The sequence below is a fragment of the Amblyomma maculatum genome, chromosome 11, assembly GCF_055883805.1.
Source record: "Amblyomma maculatum isolate TAMU_Amacu chromosome 11, ASM5588380v1, whole genome shotgun sequence".
Taxonomy (NCBI): domain Eukaryota; kingdom Metazoa; phylum Arthropoda; class Arachnida; order Ixodida; family Ixodidae; genus Amblyomma; species Amblyomma maculatum.
The window spans coordinates 117,776,790-117,783,262 of NC_139354.1; positions in this window are offsets into that span (position 1 = coordinate 117,776,790).

The window sequence follows — 6,473 nt, forward strand, 5'->3', positions numbered from 1 at the left end:
ATCAAGAGAGCGTTAAACACGCTGTTCAGTCGGAACGTAGAATAGTTTTCGTACGATCACTGGTTTTACCATGATTCAACCTGCCTATATTATGATTCTGTCTTTTCCTCCAACTTTATGAAAGCATTCGGCTGCAAAATTGAGTGAAGCATTAGTTTTCAAGATTTTCTAAGTGTAACTGCTTAAATTAATTAAATTGGTTGACAGGAAGGGAAAGGCGCAGTAACTGTCACACTTGCTCTGTGGACACCCGAACCGCGCCGTAAGGGAAGGGAGGAAGGTGGGAATGAAAGTGGAAAGAGAGAAAGAGGAGCCGTAGTGGAGGGCTACGGAGTAATTTCGACCACCTTGGGACCTTTAACGTGCGCTGACATCGCACAGCACACTCTTCCTACCATTCAGCCACTTCATCCTATTTTGAAGACTGCGCTCAGTATCAGGATAGCGCACAGTATACGGCTGCGCTCATGTGGGCGTGTTCATTGTAGTGCGAAAATATTAAAATAACAGGGTCATATTATCCCCGTAATGCTCATTGGACCACTTGCCCTTATGTTATGACGTAAAGGGCTCGTAAAACAGAATATAGAACGTGTTTGTTACTGCTCCAGTAGTGCGCAGAACCTCCGTCATTCTCCAATGACTAGAACTATAGTTGTAGGGTGGCTTTATTCTATCCGCTTCTAATACGTATCAAAGCTGTGGTCTCTTGTTGTTTTTTCTTTTTCGAAAATATTCTTCAATGATGGTTCACGGCATTTTTGTCTGAGACCAAACAAAAAGAGCAATATAGCCTAGCCAACAGACGTAAAACTGGATTTAAGCAACAGTTAGAGCTTGAAGTTTTATCTCAATTGCCATCCATACGCTATTTTTGAAAACTTTGTATTGCTATAGAGTAGAGCCTTTTTACTCCAGAGTGTTCTTCTTAACTTCCGCATTGAAAACAGCAAGCACGCAGAACAATTTCCAGCCCAAAGAAACAGCAGAAAAGGACGAAGCTAGAATTTATGGAGAATAGAGACATTTAACGCCAGCCCTAATCGCAGAAGAGGAAGGTACCATAAATCACAGTTCTGGGATTTTCTGAAATGTTTAATTCCTTCTGACAACATTCATTAGCGAACAACAATACGAAACTGCGCAACCTTCTCAGCCGCGGTTTGAATTCCTCTCCTTTAGTGTCAGGGCGAAGCCAGGGAGAGTGTTCGGTGTCAAAGCATCCAAGAAATGTTTGAGCGCCGCACCCTGCTCCCTCCTTACTGCCTTTTTCTCACCCAATGTTTTTCCACTGACACCTCATAACCAGGCCTCCCCCTCTCCCCCCCCCCCCTGCCAAAATATGTTTCTGGCTACGCCATTGCTTACCGGCACTGGTCAGACGAACACAGCTTGAGACCCATGTTATTTACATACATGAATCTCATCGACCACTTCTTCACATATCAGGTATACCCTGAACGTCGCCAGGATAAAATAAATGAAAAATGTTCTATAGCCTTGACATTTGACCTTCGCGGAGTCAGTGGAAATATTACGGCATTTTTAAAGCAGGCGGTCGCTAATTTCAGTTCTACTTCGAACAAAGTCATTTAAACACCCCTTTAAAATGCCGGCGCGTTAAAGCCTACCTCAGCCAACGAAAGGTACTGGACTGAAAAGTCATCAAACAGGGCCTTCAAGAGGTAATCGAGGAGTAATTATCTTGGCAACGATGAATGAAATATTGCAGTTCGGAATGTAGACAATAAAGCAGGATATCGTAATTTAGCAAGTAATTTGTGACCTAATTGCGAATAAGTATAGCTTTCATGCATCGGAACAAGGTACCTACAGCACGAGGCTGGGACGAGGGACGTGGTAGAGCAAAAAACAATTACAAGGAACTTTAGCGACTAAAGCAGTGAAAGGTGAAAGCCTGGGGTCTCTTCTTGTCTAGCGTTCCTGCCATCTTCAGTCCCACACTTCAACTCGCATCAAGGAACGCCACACGTCCGGAGCGCTAGCGTGCCATCCAAACACACACTTGTCGAATAAAGTGTGACAGATACTGCGCCTTTCCTCCAGAAATCTCATTTTCTCCAGTATTCCTGCCATCTGCAATTCAGCATTTGAAAGCCCGCCAAGGAACGCCACGCGACAGCCGCCGTAAAATTCGGTGGCAGTCTAGCCCCCGCCGCAAGCGGCGTTGACCTACCGGTCCCAGCCCCGTAAGGCCAGGAACAGCCACCTTTCACAGAGCGCGCGTGGTGGTGGTAGTGATTATTTTAAAGTTCGTTTGTTTGTAGGGTTTAAAGTCCCAAAGCAACTCAGGCTATGAGAGACGCCGTCGTGGAGACTCCAAAAATGTCGACCACCTGGGGTTCTTTAACGTGCACTGATATCGCACAGCACACGGGCGTCTTGCTTTTGAGCTCCTTGGAAAAGCTGCCGCCGAGGCCGGGATTCGATCCCACGACCTTGGGAACATTTATATACAAAAGAAAGGAAAAGATGTTTGCCAGCCCCGGTATCTGCTATCTGATATCTGAAGCACCTAACTGGGGCGGCGGAAATAAAGGGATAGAGAGGAAGGGGTAGAGGAAATCAAAGAGGTGAGCGATAGGGAGAAAGGAAAGCGTAGTTAAAAAAATAAAGAAATATATACACTACAAACACTATAGAGTAGTTTGCTTGAGGCCCACCCGCAAATGTCAGGTCACTGAGCCCTCGGCACATCGGGCGGGTCTCCGCAGCCCGGAGGTGCACAGTTTACAAAGCAATGACGGCCGACGTGGGGCGATCGACCATTATCGTCCAGAATAGTAATAATTAATAATTGGCTCACTGGAAGGGAAAGGCGCGGTAACTGTCTCACTCGTTTTCTGTGGACACCTGAACCGCGCCGTGAGGGAAGGGAGGAAAGTGGGAGTTAAAGTGGAAAGAGAGAAAGAGGAGCCGTAGTGGAGGGCTACGGAGTAATTTCGACCACCTGGGGATCTTTAACGTGCGCTGACATCGCACAGCACACGGACGCCTCTTCGTTTCGCCTCCATCGAAACGCAGCCGCCGAGGTCGGGTTCGAACCCGGGAATTCCGGACAGTAGTCGGGCGTCTTACCACTGTGCCACCCCGGCGGGGCCGTCCAGAATAGCACACGTTCAAGTGTGGCATTGCAGATGGCAGGGAGTCATCCCGCCTCAGCCAATCAGAACGCATCCCGCCTCGGCCAATCAGAACGCCTCAAAAGCGAGACACACTTTGTCCACGACAGCATCAGCCATTGAAGGCTATCGCCTTAATAACACGCTAAGAACAAGCAAGATAGTCTACGATAGAAACGTCGACTCCTATGTTCGTGTCCTTGATGGTGCGTCCGGCGGAGAGGTGTAGCTGGGCGTCGGCGGAGTCGGTGGTTCAGGATGCGTCCCGAATCGGGGTGCCCGGTCAACGGCAGTGTCTGCAGGAAGCCTCTGCGCTACAGCCTGGACCCGTCATTTACGAGACTATTTCGCGTACATTATATGGCCGGAGCAGCGTCCGGTGGAGACGCGAGCAGCTTGCGTTCGGTCACCCCGGTGGTGGCCACATCATCATAGTGATCCACAGAATATCGAGCGCCAGAGTATGGCAGCTCTGGCTCATGCGTCTGGTGATAGGATAAAGGTCGATCAAGGTCGGGAGACCCGGACGGCCACGGCCGAGGCCCAAGCCTAGTCACTCCGGTCGCAAGCAGACACATACAGCAGTCTTGTTGTTGTTGCTGCCACTTTAGGAGGGAGAGAGAGAGAGGGAAAACCTTTATTACACGTAGGAATTCGGAACGCGCAGGCTCCTGGGTACCCGCACGCCCCCTTTGAGATTCAAGTGTTTGTGTCCCTGAGGATCATAACACTGGCAGAAACGAAAACGCACGGGCCTGCTACTGGCTCAGTAGCTGAGCCATCTCCGCTGCCTCGTGCTGACAGAGGAGAAAATAGAAGAAAGGAAGACAATGAGGGAGAGAGAAAGGCGCAGTCATTTGTCCCCGATCGCTCTCTTCCTATTCTCTGCCTCGCTCGGCACGCGCTCCTTTCTCCACGTACTGCTTTCTCCACGTGGCACGTTCTCCATGCGCCACGAGTTTGAATTTCCCCGCTCCTTATTCGTCTGCCTGCGTCTTTGTAGAGTGGTACTGGCTCCTGAAACATGGGCACCGACAACGCAGTTGCCGCCGACGCCTACAAGAACAACCCGACTTCTCAAGGGCATGTTCGTCGAGGGGACGCGACGACAGATGTTGGATCCTCACGGAACTGCTTGCTTGGAAGCGGATACTGTGCGCGCTCGGGTAAAAGCTTGTCGAGCGCCTTCCTGCAGTAAAGGGATTGCGTTTCGTTCCGTATCAAGCTGTCGACAGGGGTCCTATTGCAGCCGTATGCATAGTGGCTGCCTTAACACTGAGGCTTCGGCATCACGGCTGCATCAGCGACATGCACATATTCTGCGCAACCGCGCGAAAGGCACAACTATCCAACAAGCTCTCGCCTACATTCGTCCCCGTCCACCGTTTGGGTAGGACAGCATTCACAACACTCGAAACTCGGAGGCAATGACGAAGACTGCCGATGGTCTTAACGAGTTAGGATACACCTCCCTCCTGCAGGAAGGCCTTGATATGGTTTGGGATCATGACGAGATGAAGATCAACGCTGATGGTGGTAATCTCGGACAGGACTGATGAAGGGCCATAGATATCACCGGTCTGCGCCTTCCACGACGTCTGGTTGACATTCTTCTGTGTCTCGGAAGATGCAAGTCACTCTCGGGTTTGGGTGCAAAGAGGGCAGCTATACCAGCACAGATACCGGCCGTATGCTGTTACAGAGCTTAGTGGCTCTCACGAAGTTTAGCGTTCGTCCACTGCATGACTCACAGTGTAGAATTTTCGGTGCGACTGAAACGTTGCGGGACCAGTGTAACCTTAAAAACTATATTTCTATGTATACCAAGACAACGACTCACGCTTGAAGCTGTTCGAGCCCTCGGGGACAACACCAGCCTCAAGAATCTTACGGACGGCGTCCGCGTTGCCGACGCCATCTGTGCCGGTTGTCTTGGATCGGCACTGAGCAAGAACGCTCCCCTGGTCAAGCTGTACTTGAGAGCTAATGCCAGACAGAGACCAGTTCCTGATGTGCATCGCAAAGGCCCTCTCGCAAAACGCGAAGTTGGATACAGTAGTGTTAACGAATTTCTGCGAGTACGTTCACGGAATTTTCGCAATGTGTGATGCGCTGACTATGACAAGACGCTGAGGTAGCTGGTGTTTCATTTCTTCATCGCTTCCATTCAACAGAGGACAGTGCAGCACGCATGGTGATGGCGGAAGCCGCGCGCAGCTCCTTCGGACAGAGGTCAGCTTGCCGGTACTGCAGTTTCTATCGAGACGAATTTATTGACGTGATAATAAAATCTTTTATTCGGAGCTCCTGTGCAGTACGACCGTGGATGCGTGCTTGCATGCTTGCGTTCCTGCAAGAGCATTTATGCTTGCTTCTGTGTGTGCTTGCATGCGTGCGCGTACAGGCGATTACTGTATGCGCGCATGTGTGTACTCAATGCATATGTGTGAGCTTGAATACAGGGGATCGCTTTCGGACGCTAGGCTCCAGGCCTGCAAAACTGAATTTTAAATTTTTATATTGGAGATTTAACTTTCCAAATCGACCTACGGATTATGTTTGACGAACGCTGTAGTAGAGTTTGGTTTGATTTTGGCGTTTTACGTTCCAAAGTTACTCAGGCTATGAGACATCGTAGTGAAGACTCCGGAAATTGCGACCACCTGTGATTTTTTAAGACCCATTGGCATCGCAAAGAGGACGGGCGCCTCGGTTTTCGCTTCCATCGAAACGTGCACGCCGCGGCCGGATTCGATCAAGTATCCTTCGGTACAGCAATTGAGCGCCAAAGAGTGCGCCACCACGGCGGGGCGCTTTAGCAGATTTTTCTGGGATACATTAGACCACTGGGCTTTAGTTGCGGTGCACTGTCGTCGCACAGCAGAGGAGAATTTTTGGAGCATTAGCTTCACTACGAGGTGTCTTCCAGAAAATCGCCGTATGTCATACTACTGCGCTTTTTCTATATACTAATTTTTGTTTTGAAGCTGTAGCTTCAATACACTGGGCAAGCCAGGACATCGCCATGTGTGTCACTACAGCACCTTTCCTATATATATATCAATTTATTTTGAAGTGGCAGCTTGGCCTGCCGCGGTGATACAGTGGTAAAACGTCCGACTGTTGTGCCTGAGTGCCCGGATGAGATCCCGGCTGCTGTGGTGAAGGGTGGCTGATCCTAGCCCTGATTGGGCCGGGACAAATAGGTAACCGCCGCTTGCGGCGGGGTTTAGCCTGCCACCGAATTTTTATCTGTTGGCCGTCATTGTACCCGCCACCGCTTCGGTGGTGGACGACGGCTGTTGCGGCACGCGTCTTTCTCTCCCGATT